Source organism: Epinephelus lanceolatus, chromosome 14 (assembly GCF_041903045.1).
Source record: "Epinephelus lanceolatus isolate andai-2023 chromosome 14, ASM4190304v1, whole genome shotgun sequence".
In the NCBI taxonomy this organism is placed as follows: Eukaryota; Metazoa; Chordata; class Actinopteri; order Perciformes; family Serranidae; genus Epinephelus; species Epinephelus lanceolatus.
This window is the reverse complement of record NC_135747.1, coordinates 6,591,940-6,611,027: the sequence shown is the minus strand read 5'-3', so window position 1 is coordinate 6,611,027 and position 19,088 is coordinate 6,591,940.

The window sequence follows — 19,088 nt, the reverse complement described above, 5'->3', positions numbered from 1 at the left end:
ATGATTATTCTGGTGACAAATAATCCTATTTGGCAAGGGCACTGTTGAAATGTGACATCCCATAATGTCCTTTGTTTGGAAAACACAGCTTTAGCTTTTGGAATTGCTCACTAAGGTCAGCTTGACCATCTGCTCCTCCATGTCCCGAATATGTGCATTTGCCAATTGAGCAGGGCTGACACTCTACCTCCTGGAGACATTCAAAAACTGCCTCCGCCCTATCTGTAATCGCTGGCCAGACATATTAACATCCTTATGCTGATATATTCTCTCTGCCAAGGATATTACCTTGGTGATTGTGCACAGGTTGTGGAGAATAATTAAACATTCTATGAAGAAACAGTGCAAACATGAGCAGCTACAGCATCATTAGATTAGACTCACTATTAAGTTCTTATTTACAATATATGACTTTCTTTCAATACTGTTTTGGGTTAGTTAGTAGCGGTCACATTAGGGGTCACATTAAGATTCATCTGCTATGTTGAATCTTTGCTTATCTTGTTTCTATAGCGCTCGCATCAGCATTATCTACAACTTTTTAAAAGGAGATAATCTTGACAGAGATGAAAGAGGCAATGATTAAGAGAATATGACAGATATGCTCTGACTCGTCTCTTTTCGTCCCGTCTCCTGATTGCTCTCAGCGACAGAAGGAGAGGATGCATCCCTCCTTCAAACTCCTATCACCCTCCACATCTCTGCCTGTCTCCTTGATACGTCCTCCTGGACTCTATCTTATCCACTTCTATACAACCCCCAGACTTCAGCCGCTTTTATCTCCACTCTTCTCCCCTGACTCTATCTTTCCTGACTCCTCCAAGTTCAGCCCCCTGATGATAAAAAAATCCAGCAACCTTGATGTTCTCCTTCCACTCTTCAGCTTGACCATGCTCTTTGTAGTTTACTGAAGGAAAAATCGACTTAAAGTAAGATCAGACAAAAGCAAGGCCTTTGTGGTGTGACGACTTTAATTATGATAGATACCATTCCTGCAAAGCCCTTTAAATCCAAATAAGGAAGCTCTGCTGTTGGTCATAATGTAATTTCAATACATAATAATGATTTCTGAATTCACAACTGATACAGTATAAAATGTTATGCCTTTGGGTCAAAGCCTAAGAATACAGATGATATCTGCATAAAAACACCAAATTTAATTAATTATTAATTAATTTATTAATGTAAAGGATCTTATTATTTATGTTGTTCTTTAAATGAAAGCATGGGTACAATGAAGATTTTATGTCAAGGGCATTTAATGGGAACACATCACTGCAAAGGTTCAATAATAAAAACAACAGCAACCTTGGAATTGAGGCTTCATGGGGAAGTAAAATTTTACAAAGACACCAAGGAGCCTTCACTGGTGCTTCAGCAGGGTAGATCATACTATTTAACAATATGAAAGGATAACTCAGGTTTATTACAAGTTGGGTTTTTTAAGGGTTTGGCCATCATATCTATCAATAATAATAATATTTTACTCATCAAGTCCATCACATTGATTTCAAAACATAGCAGCATAGCTACAAAGATGTCTAAAAGATATTATACCTCTCCTTGGTCAAGCATATTTGGAAGAGAAAATGAATGGTAGGCCTCTGCAAATTGGCAGTAATGCTGCATTTTGGGTTACCTCACTTTTGTTTTTACTACTAAATAAAGTTAGATAATGTGGCTAAACTGTTGGTTTGTTTTCAAACTATTATTGCTTGTGTTTCTGTCAGACTTTGACATTTTTAGCACTCTCTCACCGAAAAAAGCCATATAGGTTGACTGTGCAAGCAGCTTATTATGACCCACACCTACTGTATGTTTAATGTAAGGCAGCACTCTCTATTGGCCATGGTAATAATTACAGGAGGAGAAGAAGAGGAAGTGAGTTACTTGGTATGAAAAGCAACAAAGTCCACGTAATGTTGTATGAAGATCAAAGAAGTCCCCATGGGTGAGAGGAAGGAGTGGTGAACCGGTAAAACAAGCACAGGACTTTCACCCAAGAGACAGGAATGTTGACTTCTTTTAATAACAACATAACGTAGCATGCTAGTATGTGTAGCATACTATGCTAATGATATATGTGACGTGACACAAGTGATGTCTGTCATGTGGAATACATTACATACATCACATTATATTAAAAACAAAAGTACAAAGCAGAACTATGATTTTTTTTCTAAACCTAACTACCTACTTTTTCGGCCTAAACCTAACCACAAAGTTTTGTACGGTAACTACAACCATTTCTTTATCTTAAGGACATGTTAAAAACTGCAATCGTTAGGATGGTTATACAGTCAGGTCCATAATTATTTGGACAATGATACAGTTGTCATCATTTTGGCTCTGTACACCACCACAATGGGTTTTAAATGAAACAATGAATACCTGCTTAAAGTGCAGACTCTCAGCTTTCATTTAAGGCTTTTTTCAAAAATGTAGTATGAACCGTGTAGGAATGACAACCATTTCTTCACACAGTCCCCCGACTTTAAGGGCTCATAAGTATTTGGACAAACTAACATAATCATCAATTAAACAGTCAGTTTTAATACTTGGTTGCAAATCCTTTACAGTCAATGACTGCCTGAAGTGTTGGACACATAGGCATCATCAGATGCTGGGTTTCTTCCCTAGTGATGCTCTGCCGGCCCTTTACTGCAGCCGTCTGCACTTCCTGCTTGTGTTTTGGGTGTTTTGCCCTCAGTTTTGGCTTCAGCAAGAGAAACGCATGCTCAGTTGGATTCAGGTCAGATGATATGACTTGACCATTGCAGAACATTCCACTTCTTTGCCTTAAAAATGTCTTTGGTTGCTTTTGCAGTATGCTACAGGTCAATGTCCATCTGCACTGTGAAGCATCGTCCAATGAGTTTTGAAGCATTTGGTTGAATCTGAGCAGATAATGTAGCCCCAAACACTTCAGAATTCATCCTGATGCTCTTCTCAGCAGTCACATCATCAATAAATACAAGAGAACCAGTTCCACTGGCAGCCATACATGGCCATGACATAACAGTACCTCCACCATGCTTCACTGATGAGGTGGTGTGCTCTGGATCATGAGCAGTTCCTTCCCTTCTTCCTTCTCTTGTCTTCCCATCATTCTGGTAGTTGATCTTTGTTTTATCTGTCCATAGTATGCTGTTCCACACCTGTACAGGCTTTTTAGATGGTTTTTGACAAACTCTAATCTGGCCTTCCATTTTTAAGGCTAACCAATGGTTTGCATCTTGTGATAAACCCTCTGTATTTATTCTAGTGAAGTCTTGTCTTGCTTACAAGAGCAGCAGGATGAGAGCTGAAGTGTTTGGGGCTACATTATCTGCTCAGATTCAACTAAATGCTTCAAAACTCATTGGACTATGCTTCACAGTGCAGTTGGACATTGACCTGAAGCATATTGCAAAAGCAACCAAAGACATTTTTAAGGCAAAGAAGTGGAATGTTCTGCAATGGCCAAGTCATATCATCTGACCTGAATCCAATTGAGCATGCGTTTCTCTTGCTGAAGCCAAAACTGAGGGCAAAACACCCAAAACACAAGCAGGAAGTGCAGACGGCTGCAGTAAAGGGCTGGCAGAGCATCACCAGGGAAGAAACCCAGCTTCTGATGATGCCTATGTGTCCAACACTTGAGGCAGTCATTGACTGTACAGGATTTGCAACCAAGTATTAAAACTGACTGTTTAATTGATGATTATGTTAGTTTGTCCAAATACTTATGAGCCCTTAAAGTCGGGGGACTGTGTGAAGAAATGGTTGTCATTCCTACACAGTTCATACTACATTTTTGAAAAAAGCCTTAAATGAAAGCTGAGAGTCTGCACTTTAAGCAGGTATTCATTGTTTCATTTAAAACCCATTGTGGTGGTGTACAGAGCCAAAATGACAGCAACTGTATCATTGTCCAAATAATTATGGACCTGACTGTATATTTTGTTTTGGAGTTGGTTATATACTGTATGTTGTCAGTGGAAATTGCCTTATTCTTTTGTTTAGGTATAAGAAAGTCTTGGCAATTTTTGGGAAATCAGTTTATTGGCTTTCGGATAGAGAGATATGTGGGGGAAAAAAATCAAAACCATTCTCCTTTCTGCCCGTTAAATTTACAGCTACATTCAGTCACTGATTAGTGTTCGCTTAGTATAAATATTGGAAATGGGCAAACAAATAGTGTGGCTCTATACAAAGGTAAAAAATGTAGCTACCAGCACCTCTAAAGCTCACAAATTAAAATGTTATATATTTTGTTTAATACGTAGACAAAAGGGGTAAAAAAAAAAATGTAAAAAAAAAAAAGAGAGAAAAAAGACAACTTTGCATTTTAAAGGTCCAGTGTGAAGGATTTCGGGGGATATATTAGCAGAAATGGAATGTAATATATTAAGCCTATTTTCTTTAGTGTATAATCACCTGCAAATATGTATTTAATGTAACAATGACTCTAGGTAGGGCCATTCACATTTTATTGTTTAGTGTCTGCCATCATAGTTAGTAGCCCCTCTGTGATATTTTAATGGGATTTATTGAGTGTTTTTACTGGTTTAAATCACCTGGTCAGTTTGTTTTTGGGAGGAAGAGACCTCTGCAGACAATTCGGCTCCCAGTAATAACTTCCTGAACAATGAACACTGAAGAAATCCTAACCAGGAGTTGATAGATGGCATATGGGAGCAGTTTTAGTTGGTTGCAATCTGCAATCCTTGCCGCTAGATGCCACTAAATCCTACACAATGTTTCTTTAAAGAGTGGAAGAGGGGGCAGGCTAGCTGTTTTTCTCTTATCTACAGTCTTTGTGCTTTGCTAAGCTAACTGGCTATTGGTAGCTTAATAGTTAACAGACAGTGATGAGAGTGGTATAGATCTTTTCATCTTACTCCACCAGAAACAAAAAAAAACATTTTTTTCCCGCAAGCTTTTGCTTTTATACTTAGGGCAGCAGCAACCAACTAAATAGCACAGCATTAGTTCAAAATCTATTTCATACAGAACACAACAATGGAATATATGCTAATGATGAGCACAACCAGAGCACTGTGACATTCTGCCTGTTTATTACAAAGATATTTAAAAATATTTTGAGCGCTGAATACTGAGAACAGTTAAAACCACTGTTAATAGCTATCTGGGAACGTTTTGTTTGTTCACTCACCTGGACAGTAGGACCCCCATTTCTGTAGAATCTGTCTCATTTTCTATACTTTGGGATAGGTAGTTTAGAAGAGAGTTTAGAGGAGCTGTCTGGCAGGAAAATAAAACTTTTCAGTGTACTAAAATCCATTAGGGCACAACAAGATTGAATCTGTACTGGAATAGATTCTGGTTTGTGGTACATGGCAAGAAGTTGTGACTGATTTTTAATGAAGGAAGAGTTCTAACTTTCAAATTAGACCAGTGAATTGCATGATTACACATAATAAGCAGATTAGTTTGTTTTTCTGATTGACTGATGGGGTATTTTAGTTTCTTTTGACTTTTATGTCACAAGGAAATGACATTTAGTGAAAATCATGCTCCATTATTAGACATCATTTAACAAAATGTTGGTGTTTTATTTTTCTTTATTTACTGGATGAATCTTTTTATTTGTTGTTTGAGTTCTTATTTTGCCCTGGTGGCAGAGTGCTGATATACATAACTTGCTTTTCACCCACGCCCATGACTGCGAGATGTATTCTGCTGTGTATCCTGTGTTCATTTAGAGTGTTGGTTATGCCTGCTTAGAAATGAACATGATACATACCCAAGAAGTCTTTGAATGGTAGGAGCAGTATATCAGAAGCAGAAGGTCAGCAGCAGACTATGAGCAACAATGGTGGAAATTTGTGAAAAGAAACCAACAGACCTTGTTGCCGCTGCCACTTTGTCTGCCATGATCTTTACAATAACAACAAAGAGTGAGGTTCTGTTTTTACAGGTGTGTAATTTTCTGCTAATGTCCTTGGAAGCTTCCTGGAAATAACTGTAATTAAGTACAAACTATAGGGAAATAGAGACAGTGTTTAATTAGTACCCTTCCATAATAGGAAGTCAACAACTGATTATGAACTTAGCTATAATACATCTAACAAAACTCATATAACGGTCTCAGAGCACTGTCACCATTCTCCATACCAAATAGTGTAGTGTGTGAGAGTTAGATGTAAGGATAATATATTAAGAATCACAGGCGAGGAGAGATAAGCATTACCCAATACACTGCACAACCTCCTCTTATGTCAAGCAAGATATTCCAGTGTTTGCCGGAGAGTGATATTTAGCTTATTTAATCCTTCAGGTGCAGGCAAGTATGTAAACATACATAAATACATTTGTTTTTTTTGTTAATCATTCCTAATTTTAAAATTACATTTTACAAGATTACATTTGAACACAACACATAACAATATTACCTGAATACTGGATCCCAAGATGGTGCCTATTCATTCCAGTGGAGTTGCTCGCCTGGCACATATGCCAAAAAAAGTTTTCTAGCTTCGGGGTTTACCACTGTGGCCCACTGAATATATGCAATAGAGTTTTTCCTGACTTCCTGCTCAGCTCATAGACTTTACACTGTGATGACATCACAGATTTTTAAATCGCTTTTCTTGGCTCCAGGAAAGTTTTATAAATATGAAAGGGATATTTTGTTTTTTAAGTGGGCTTATACGGCTTTCTTTTCCATAGACAGTATATGAAACAGGCAGGTTGATGTCCAACATGGAATCTAAGCAATGTAATGTTGTGGAGGAGGGTCGACAACAAAATGTTTTTTAACCACTTAAAAAAGTCCCACACAAAAAAACACGATATCACATCAAGAGTATACTAAGAGTATAGAGAGCCCATTCTGACGGTCATTAAAGCCACTAGACTCCACTGAGAAAAACAGTTACTTCAGCTCGTTGAACACGGGAGTTGCTGATCTACCACTGCTTCCATCAGTTGTGTTATTGTGTGACTTTGGTGAGTCTTACCTAACCCTTTTAAATACCAAAGACACACAATAACACAAACAAAGTAACTCAGTGGAGTCTGGCTTTGAAGAGAGCAATAGATCAGCTTCGTTTCTCTGGTGGAAATCACTGTCTGACATTAAGGTAAGGCAGTGAAAATACTCTATAAATATGGCATTCATTTAAACTGGTATTGATTTTAATAGGTTTTATTAGATTTTATTAGCATATGTTTTCTTGCTGACCCCTCCACAGCAGTACATTGCTTAGCTTCCATGTCGCACTCCAGCCTGCTTCTCCAACTCCAACTTACATCTATTGTATGTAATATACTGTCTATGGATCAGTACCTCCCACAATCCCCCTTCAAAAAAAATGAATTGTCCCTTTAACACTGGGATAAAAGTGGAAGCAAGGCTGAGCAGCTTTCCTGGGGGCCTGGTTAAAATTTACCCTCGCCCAAGTTATTTTTACTGAATAAATCTTGACTGGCTGCTAACAGCTAAGGTTAACTAACTCTTCTTCTGCCAGTTTTAACATGGATTTCTTGTTCACAATGTAGCATTATCAGGGTAACACTAGGATGCCACCCCATCAGTAGTGAGTTTACTGCGTCTTTTCTTATTGAAGGCGTGCCAGGGAGGAACACTGACCCTACTTTTTAGCCTTTGAAGAATTGATGACACAACAGAAAAACATTAGTCTCTACCATCAGTGAATGTCATCGTATTTGCTAGTAGGCTAGTGGCAGTCAACAAGGTGAATATCGGCCGATACCTATGTTCAGCCAATGCATCTTAGAAACAATGCAACTCATTTGCATTGATAAAACATAAGCATATCATGAGCCATAGCAGAAGCCACTGAAAATTGTTTTCAAGAAGTAAAATAAAATAATAAGACTGTGATATCAAAAGTTGTTTTGATATTAAAAACAAATGGAACAGTATCAAGCAAGGTGAAAAAATCTATTCCAGTTTTATTGTGGGTAGCTTCATGAAATTACCTCCACATTTTTAAGATTTGGTAGACATGTAATAAACTGAAGCTTTACAAATACCTTGTTGTTGCACCTTTTCTTCTGAATAATTTGACCTTTCCAATATGTCACTTACAGTCACACCATGTCTGCCTTTGTTTTACGCCAAACAAATTATGTAGAGGAGCCCTGTCATACAATAACACCTTTTTTTTGCAATTCAGCCTGCTGGCCTATTGGGTTTGTTAAACATGTAATGAAAAGTCTTGACTTTATTCATTGTAGCTCATATTACATTTAAGGACAGTATCATTTATATTACAGAAAAAGTAACAAATATAAAATACATCCATTGCAAGATATTTGGCACATTTTCTGTGTCTCTGTAGCAAAAGAAAAAAACATGACCAACTAGCCATCTTTAGCCTGATGTATGTTGTCTCGATATTATAGCAGCCAACATTCACAGAGTGTGTCAACCTTCATCCTGTGATTGGCACCCACTCAAGTGAGCAGCATCTGATTTCTGGCCTGTTATTGAAGATAAAGAGATATTACTTTCGTCTATGAATCACAATGACCAGCAGTCACTGCAGTATATGTGTCATTAGCCCTCAAATGAATCAGGACATTGGCTGTGTGGAGTGAAAGCGATGGCAATTTAGGTTCCAAGAGGAAATGCCCTGTCAGATCGATCTGCCTGCTTTGACATATCAGTATTTAACCTTCCTGCAGTCTCTTTGGATGGTGCCTGCACATCATTTTGCACACAGTGCTGGTCTGAACATTAATTCCTCCCACTCCTGAGACCTTTTACCCCCACTGCTGCAAAAAAGAGGAGCTTATGAACACGTATGAAGACATTTAGCGGACGTCTTTACAGTCACTGTGCTGTGTGAGCATCTTGCTGCTTTCCATGTAGCTTAAAAACCCAAATGTACTTCTTGTCATTAGGCTGCATGTTCATACAAAGGTACAAAAGTCATAGCAGTTCAGAGAGAAAAGATAAATCTAGATATGTAGAGAGAGTGACATCTGTTGGACAAATAAAGAACTCCATGCATGAAGTATTCTTAGAAATACCAGGAATATTAACACGTAAACATCAGCACTATGGTATGATATGACAACATAGAAAAGAAAAACGCTTTAGTGTATCTTATTAAATTCCCTGAACATGGAACAATCACCTCAAAAGACACAACTTAAAGGAAAATCTTAACCTGGAATTACTCAGAAAAATATAAAAACTGTCAAGTCAAATGTAGATGTCAAATGCATTATTCATCCTTGCCTGCTGAAAACAATGTCACACAAAAACAATTGCCCCTGTGCTAGCTTTTTTCTGATTGACTTTCTGACAAGAGGATAACACTATTTAAATGCAGATTTCCACCTGGTGTTGTGTTGTATTGTTTGACTTTCAGTGAGAAGTGATTACCTGCACGAGGGCGACACTCCCCCTCCATTTAGATGAGGCTGTTGCGTTCAAGTTCATTTGTCATCCATACCGAAGAGATCAAAATGTTGAAAACAAGACTTTAATAACAGGCCTCCAAGGACCAAACTGACAACCAAGAAAAACTGTCAAGGCATCTAGCGGTGTAATGGGGACAGTTGTGTTATAGATGACCCATATATTTCTGACATCTGAGGAGAACAAGCCCATATTACAAAAGGTAGATGGGTGCCTGAACATCACATCCATATGTGATTGATGAATATTTTATTCTAAATCCATGGGTATTAATTTGCTGCTATTAGAGATTCAGGTTTTCTGGGAAGGCTTTTCACAACATTTTGGAACCCATTGCAACACTTCGCAATATATTTCCCCTTTTTTCATCACTGACTATGTATAGAGTCTGGATTTCTGTTGACCTGTCTGCCCCCTCTCTCACAGGAACAACATTTTAAATTCTCATAGAGTCTCATAAATAACAGGTTTGCAGTAGTTGTACGAGACTTTTCTCAATGCTGCACTGAACTGGTAATACTTTGCCAGGATGTGTGGTAGTGACTTATTTGGAGTTTACCATACAGGAGACTCATAAAGGTATTTTTGGGGGGTCGGGGACCTCTTGGAGTTTTTTGTTAATTCATTCATACATTCATTTTCCATATCTGCTAGGCTGGAGCCTTTCCCAGCTGACATTGGGTGAGAAACAGGGTACACCCTGGACAGGTTGCCAGACCATCACAGAGCTGACACATAGAGACAGACAATCATTCACACTCACATTCACACCTACAGCCACTTTAAAGTCACCAATTAACCTGCATGTCTTTGGACTGTGGGAGGAAGCCAGAGTACCAGGAGAAAATCCATGCTGACACAGGGAAAACATGCAAACTCCACATTAAAGGGATAGCCCCACCTCAGGGTTCAAACCAGGAACCCTACTGCTGTGAGGCACAATGCTAACCACTGCCCTGATATACTGCCCTACAGAACCACTACTTCAAATCTATGTCATTATGCCACATACATGACAATAGCATGTAAAATTGCAACCCAAGTTTTAATACAAATTCACATAACAAATATATTAACCATACACTCTGATCGTAAAACTCACTCACTGGTTGTCCGTGTCAGAGCAGATCAAACTTAATGAAAAAATGGGGGCGATGGGGGACACTGAATGCACCCAAACAGATCACCTGGAAAAAACATGGAGCCTAAAGTCCACACCTAAAAGCCTCAGCAAGGTTTCAGACCTTCTTGTGGTGAAGTACCAGTTCTAACCATTGCACCACTGTGCTGCTCCCTGCAATGATTACTGTTATGTTTAATACGATGAAATACACGTTTATCTTTTTGCTCGTTTATACACCCCTTTTGTTAAGACTCTCATACATAAATAACAGCATCTTTATGAAGAATATACACAGTACATCATTATACATTTGATCACTTTTCTCCCTTTCTGCCATAAAACGTGTTTGCTGCAATCCCCCCATCTTGAAAAGAAAAGTTGTGTTGTGTTGGTCACACACCCATAAGTGTTGCATCACTACAAAACCCAGGATGCGCTTTCCACGGGACATCAGAGCATTTTGCCAAGAAGCAACTCAATTAATAAACTTGCACAAGTCACAAATTCATATTTTCATAACATGTCACATAGTCCTATGGCTTTTCTCACCAATAGCTGATCCCTCTCCTTTTTTGTTCTCTCTCTGCACAAGAGCGACGTTAAGTGGTAGAGTTCGAGTGCCCACAGATGTCAACAATAAGTTTGTCCTCCATTTGTGATTCTTGGTATTGTAAGTAGACTCTACTCCAGATCTCAATACTGATTGGCCTTCTCGACACAGAATTTCTTGCATTGTTGAAAAATGTAACTTTTGCGTCACAATAATGGCATCTTTCACTCCACCTGCCGTGAATACATGTTAATTCGCATCTTTGCATTGATTTTGTATTTAATCTCACCACACAAAACGCTTGCTTCGGGTTTGATGTGAACACATCATAAGAGTGACAACTTTTTCATAACACACAGTAAGTAGACCCATTTTTAAAAGAAAAATATCATGCAGCTTTAAAATGTGTTAAGGACTGTTTAGCATGTCACATTGATGGAGGTTTGATTAGAAACTTTGACCACTCTGAGCAGAGATCGAGGCCACTCTGCACCATCTGCTGACCAGGAGAAGCTGGCTGAAGGAGGCTTTGGGTCAGTTACACTGTTGTTGATGTTTCCATCTTTCACATCACTAACTTATTTACTGAGTTGCTCGCACGCAGTCTTGAGAAATACATCAGTCTCACCTCTCTGAGCTCCAGCTCTCACAGAATGGAGGCAGCTGGGGTCAAAATATCCCAGAGGACTCCAGCAGCAAGAGCTCCTCAACAAGTCTTTTCATCATCGCCCTCGCTTTCTTGTGTGCAGACAGCTGTGGTGGTGGCAGTGCATTCTCTTGAAACGCTCAGCTCATTTCCACTCCTCTGCAATGCAAGAGGGCACTCCTGCCCAGTGGACAGAAGTTCAGGGATGCAGAGAGAATGTAAAGGAATTTCCCCATGAAGTTACTGTTCAGCCCACCCAGAGCGCGGACTCTGAAAGGCCTGAGTCTGGCCAGTAACATGATTTCTTGTTCATCCTTGCCTAAGGGTAAGTTTTCAGTCAGAAGCCTCGGCTAAATCTTTTTCAGTACAACAAAATATTAAAATAGGATCACGACTCTTGCAGTAACAAACGTGTGCTGCTGTCCTGAAAAGCAAGATGAGCAAAAAGAGATTTCGAAGATGTGCAAAAACACTGTCAGTACAGATTTACCTATTTGAGCATCAAAAATGCAAGACCTTAACTTGCAGACACAATTGTGATTTTCTACTAAAGTTGCACTGTGATTCATTAACCTTTTATGACTTCCAATTTTCATCCCATATTCCAGAACTAATAAGCTTGTATTTGTATCTATTCAGTTTATTTTGCTGTTAACAATAATCTTTTTGAGCTTTTGTTGGCTCTTCAGGTCACAGCCAACCTCAACTAGTGTCCTTAAAGGGAAATTTCGGTTTATTTCAACCTGTCTCCTATCGTCCTAAATTTGTTTTAACTGACTAGTTACATAGAAATAATAGTTAGCATGTTAGCCGTTAGCCTAGATACAGCCGGGGCGCATAGTAGCGTCAGACCTGTTAAAACGTAAGTGAACGGGCACACTTCAAGTGCAAAGTTAGTCCACTAAACAAGCTTTTCTTCCACAAAGACCGCCTCATATTGTTAGGATAAATGTCAGAGAACATATAGAAAACGACATGTAAACGTGTTGTCTTACCTTACTGGTGTGGTGCCATGTTTGTTTATCCCTTTAGCTCTGCTTTCCAAAACGCGAAAAGCTGTAACATCTGGGACACCAAGCTTTGTCTTCAGGGTTGATTTGAATATTTAGGGATTAAAACAGGAATTTGAATTCTGTCAGTTACACATTGTAGATTTTGGAGGTTGGTTATAGTACATTTTAAGGGTACATGTCTTTATATCTTCATTAGAGCAGTGAAATCACTGGTTACAGTTTTTCTCAATTGCTTGAACACATTTGTCCACTCAGAAGTTACAGTGGCATGCAAAAGTCTGGGCATCCCTGGTCAAAATATAGTTTACTATGAATATGTAAGCAAGTAAAAGGCAAAATGTCAATAATGACAGAATTTGTTCAATATGTTAAGCAAGATTACTTTTTTCTTTCAATCTTTTACAGTTTCAAAACATGAAAAAAGCCTGAAGCAAAAGTTTGGGCGCTCTGCATGGTTAGGAACTTAGTAGCGCCCAGCTTCCAAATGCTTTTCGTATCCAGCTCAGTCTTTTAATTCTTGTTTTGGGGATTTTCACCCATTCTTCCTGCAAAAGGCTTGCTGGTGAAGATTCTCAGTCATCCAGGTCATGGAAATTGTAAGTGCTGTATCAAAGGCAACCGGACTTGCTTGTGTTTCTTGAAGATGTTTCGCCTCTCATCCAAGAAGCTTCTTCAGTTCTAAATGACTGGTACGGAGTTGCAGGCTATAAACCCTGTGTGGGTGTGAACCCTCACAGAGTCGTCGGGGTCACGTGAGCTCTTAGTTTCAGAGTCGTTAAGATTTAAGGCTTCTAGCTTGCACTGCTCTTTTGAGGTCTATCCACAGATTTTCAATGATGTTTAGGCCGAGGGACTGTGTGGGCCATGGCAAAACCTTCAGCTTGTGCCTCCTGAGGTAGTCCATTGTGGATTTAGAGGTGTGTTTAGGATCATTGCCCTGTAAAAGAAGCCATCCTCTCTTCATCTTGAGATTTATTTATTTATTTATTTATTTATTTATTTATTTATTTTTTTTTTTTTTTGTTACAGATGGTGGGATGTTTGTTTCCAGAATTTGCTGGAATTTAATTAATCCTTTCTTCCCTCTACCTGTGAAATGTTCCCTGTACCACTGGCTGCAACACAAGCCCAAAGCATATTCGATCCACCTCTGTGTTTAATAGTTGGACAGGTGTTCTTTTTATGAAATTCTGCACCCTATTTCCTCCAAACATACCTTTGCTCATTGTGTCCAAAATGTTCTATTTTAACTTCATCAGTTCACAGGACTTATTTCCAAAAAGCAACAGACTTGTTTAGATGTTCCTTTGAAAACTTCTGATGCTGAATTTTGTGGCGAGGAAACATTTTCTTCTGATGGCTCTTCCAATGAAGGTCATATTTGTGCAGGTGTTGCTGCACAGTAGTACAATGCACCACCACTCCAGGGTCTGAGAAATCGTTCTGCAGGTCTTTGCAGTCAAACTTTTTTTTTGATTTGCCTTTCTAGCAATCCTATGAGCAGCACTCTTGGAAAGTTTTTTTTTTGGTCTTCCAGACCTCAACTTGACCTCCACAGTTCCTGTTAACTGCTAGCCTGCAAGCCTACTCAGTTGAGTGAGCGGGGTCTATGGTCTGGAACCAGGCTAGTTAACTGCTATTTCTTAATTACATTACAAACTGAGGAAACAGCTACCTGAAAACACTTTGCAATCTTCTTGTAGTCTTCTCCTGCTTTGTGGGCATCAGTTATTTTAGTTTTCAGAGTGCTAGGCAGCTGTTTAGTGGAGCCCTTGGTTGCTGATTGTTGGGACAAGGTTTCAGGAGTCTGTATTTGTAAAGCTTTGGAATTTGCACCATGTGGCCTTTCCTAATGATGATTGTGAACAAGCCAGAGCCCTAACAAGCTCATTATGGTTTGAGACCCTGGTAAAAGTTGGGTGCCCAAACTTTTGCATGGTGCTCTTTTCCTTTTCTTCACTCTAAAATTGTACAAAACAAAAAGAACACACTGACCTTGCTAAAAATGTTGAAAAGCATGTTTCATCTTTAGCTTCATGCCTTTTGGAGATCAGTTCATCTTTTACTCACTAAACTAAATTTTGACCAGGGGTGCCCAAACTTTTGCATACCACTGTACATTTTCTAAATGGTTCACACATTGAAAATGGCCAAAATGGCTCATAAAACATTAAAAACATGCAACAAAAGCACATATTTCCATCAATTTACACAATTCTGTTCAAATGAATGTAGGTTGTTTTTTGTTTTTTTTAATCTCACTATATAATGACAAAAACTCTGTGGGTGTGTGTGTGTCTGTTCCACGTTTTTCTCCTCACTGACTTGGTCAATCCATGTGAAATTTAGCACAGTGGTAGAGGGTCATGGGAGGATGCAAATGAAGCAATATTACATCAATTGGCCAAAGGGGGGCGCTATAGCAACCTATTGAAATTGTAAACTTTGAATGGGCATATCTCATGCCCCGTATGTCGTAGAGACATGAAACTTTGCACAGAGATGCCTCTCCTCATGACTTCCGGTTGTATAGATTTTCCGCCATTTTGAATTTTTTGAAAAACACTTAAAATCGATTTCTTCCTCAGAAGTTTGACCGATATGCATGAAACTCGGTGAACATAATCTAGGGACCAATATCTAAAGTTCCTTCTTGGCAAAAGTTGGAAAACTTAATAAAACTGAGCTTCTATAAGGCAATGAATATTGCGGAGGGCGTGGCTCATCACATAAAGGTGTATAACATCTCAAGAGTTTCACCGATCACCATGAAACTTTGTAGGCATATGACCACACATAATCTGAGGGGACCCCTCCATTATTGACCCCATCAAACAAAATGGGGGCGCTAGAGAGCTAATTTCTTATCTAGGCCTAACCACCATATCGATTTTTACTAAACTTGGTAGATATGTAGAACAGGACGCCTCAAGGTGACTGGAGAAATGTAACTCTAATTGGCAACTGGGTGGCGCTATAACAAGAGAAAAATGCTTAAAAATGACTAAAATGTGACCGATCGCTGTGGCTCCTCCTGTGGCCAAATGTTTTTGGGTTTTTTTCTCATTTTTGGTATGACTAAGTCATGGTATGGTATGCTGTGCATAATCACAGAAACTGTCAGTGTGTCATTCTGTCAGTCAGTCATTCTGTCTGTCCCAGACAGCTGCAGTCTGCACCTGCACTTAACACATGTCCTGTTGAAATGCTGTTAAAAAAAATGTTGTGTGCAGGTTTTTCCGTGCCCATCAACTGTCATTGACATGTATAAGACCTACAGTAAGCACCTATAGTATGACCTGTGTTGCACTACAGTTAACATTCATTATGGTGCTGCATTCCTTAGCACAAAAGAACAAATAAAGAATGTTACAAAACTCAGAAACAATGTTTTTTATTGTTCTCAGATTTTTTTCATGCCATTCTTTTAGGCTGCACTGCTACAGTCATGTAGGTTTTGATCCAGTCTTGTTTCATACTTTACAAGCTCAGAAATGCTGAATACTCGACCCCTGTGCCATTGTCTTTTCCTCTCCTTACATACCTTTTCCTCTTCGATCCATGCTTGCAAATAGCTACACACAACACATACAACACATCTGCAAAAGATGACTTCTGCTGTGATAGGAAGGTGATGATGAAGGTCAAATAGATCCCAATTTCATTAAGCTCATCTTGGTGAATGAGAAGAAAGGTTAATTCCTTTATCAGCTGGCCTACATGGAATCAGTGCCCGTAGAATTCCATCAACCTCTTTAGATTCTCTGCTTATTTTTTTTTAAAAGCAAAAAGCATTGTGCTAAATTCCACAGTTTTTCATTTATGATCACCACTGAAAACTGTAAAGAGAAAAATCTGCAGATTGAGTTTGGGTCTTGTTATCAGTGAACAGTTACACATTTTCCCATTTTTATATAAGTGTTGGTGTTTGGGATGATTTCCCCCAGAGTACGCAAGTGTGCAGCATCTTCGCCACTGATTTGCCTTTCAAAGTTTAAGCTTAACAAATACAGTGTTTTTCCTGTGACTGATATTCCCAAACGGTGATAGTGACCTGAGCAGTCTCAATAGGAACTGCATTTTCATATATTAGCATGCCATATTTTTATTTTTTTTATTTTTTAAGTAACTTGTGGTGTTGGGCCACACAACTCTAATTTAGCCTTCTAAGTATGGGTAGATAAAATTTAAAGGAAACATAACTGAACAGTAAAATTGATGAATAAAATGCTGCCCAGTCACAACATGTTTTGGGGTTGCACTGGAGGAATCTGGATCCTAATACACTGAACAAAAATATAAATGCAACACTTTTGTTTTTGCTCCCATTTTTCATGAGCTGAACTCAAAGATCTAAAACATTTTCTATATACACAAAAGACCATTTCTCACAAATATTGTTCACAAATCTGTCTAAATCTGTGTTAGTGAGCACTTCTTTTTTGCCGAGATAATCCATCCCACCTCACAGGTGTGGCATATCAAGATGCTGATTAGACAGCAAGATTATTGCACAGGTGTGCCTTAGGCTGGCCACAATAAAAGGCCACTCTGAAATGTGCAGTTTTGCTTTACTGGGGGGGTCTGGGGGGGGGGTCAGCAAACCAGTCAGAATCTGGTGTGACCACCATTTGCCTCATGCAGTGCAACACATCTCCTTCGCATAGAGTTGATCAGGTTGTTGATTGTGGCCTGTGGAATGTTGGTCCACTCCTCTTCAATGGCTGTGCGAAGTTGCTGGATATTGGCAGGAACTGGAACACACTGTCGTATACGCTGATCCAGAGCATCCCAAACATGCTCAATGGGTGACATGTCTGGTAAGTAAGCTGGCCATGCAAGAACTGCGATGTTTTCAGCTTCCAGGAATTGTGTACAGATCCTTGCAACATGGGGCTGTGCATTATCATGCTGCAACATGAGGTGATGGTCGTGGATGAATGGCACAACAATGGGCCTCAGGATCTCGTCACGGTATCTCTGTGCATTCAAAATGCCATCAGTAAAATGCACCTGTGTTCGTTGTCCATAACATACGCCTGCCCATACCATAACCCCACTGCCACCATGGGCCACTCGATCCACAACATTGATATCAGCAAACCGCTCACCCACACAATGCCACACATGCTGTCTGCCATCTGCCCTGAACAGTGAAAACCCGGGATTCATCCGTGAAGAGAACACCTCTCCAACGTGCCAGATGCCATCGAATGTGAGCATTTGCCCACTCAAGTCGGTTATGACGATGAACTGCAGTCAGGTCGAGACCCCGATGAGGACGACGAGCATGCAGATGAGCTTCCCTGAGACGGTTTCTGACAGTTTGCGCAGAAATTCTTTGGTTATGCAAACCGATTGTTGCAGCAGCTGTCTGGGTGGCTGGTCTCAGATGATCTTGGAGGTGAACATGCTGGATGTAGAGGTCCTGGGCTGGTGTGGTTACATGTGGTCTGCGGTTGTGAGGCTGGTTGGATGTACTGCCAAATTGTCTGAAACGCCTTTGGAGACGGCTTATGGTAGAGAAATGAACATTCATTTCACGGGCAACAGCTCTGGTGGACATTCCTGCAGTCAGCATGCCAATTGCATGCTCCCACAAAACTTGCGACGTGGCATTGTGCTGTGTGATAAAACTGAACATTTCAGAGTGGCCTTTTATTGTGGCCAGCCTAAGGCACACCTGTGCAATAATCATGCTGTCTAATCAGCATCTTGATATGGCACACCTGTGAGGTGGGATGGATTGTCTCGGCAAAGGAGAAGTGCTCACTAACACAGATTTAGACAGATTTGTGAACAATATTTGAGGGAAATGGTCTTTTGTGTATATAGAAAATGTTTTAGATCTTTGAGTTCAGCTCATGAAAAATGGGAGCAAAAACAAAAGTGTTGCGTTTATATTTTTGTTCAGTGTATTTCTAAAATCCTCACTACAGTCCTGAGCCCGTATTCACAAAGAATCCTAAGACTAAAAGTAGCTCTTAGTGACGTCATTCTAAGAAAAATTTTAGAATTCCTCGAATTCTAAGATTTTTCTTAGAATTTTCTTTTGGTAAGATAAAAGTTATTCACAAAGCATCTTAGGCCTTAAGAGAGCTCCTAAGGTGAAAAACTGTTAAGAGGAGGGGGGAGGACTTTTAAGAAGCCTAAGAGTGTCTTAAACAGAGAAGATGGCGGAAAGACAGAGAGGAAGGAGAGATATTCTCCGTATATTGAACGACAGTGATTTAATAAGACGCTACCGGCTTGATAGTGCAGGGATAATGTTTGTGGTTGACCTCATCAGGGATGAGCTTACTTTGCCCACCCAGCGTAGTAACGCAATAACGCCCGTTTTGGATTGCAGCATGTAC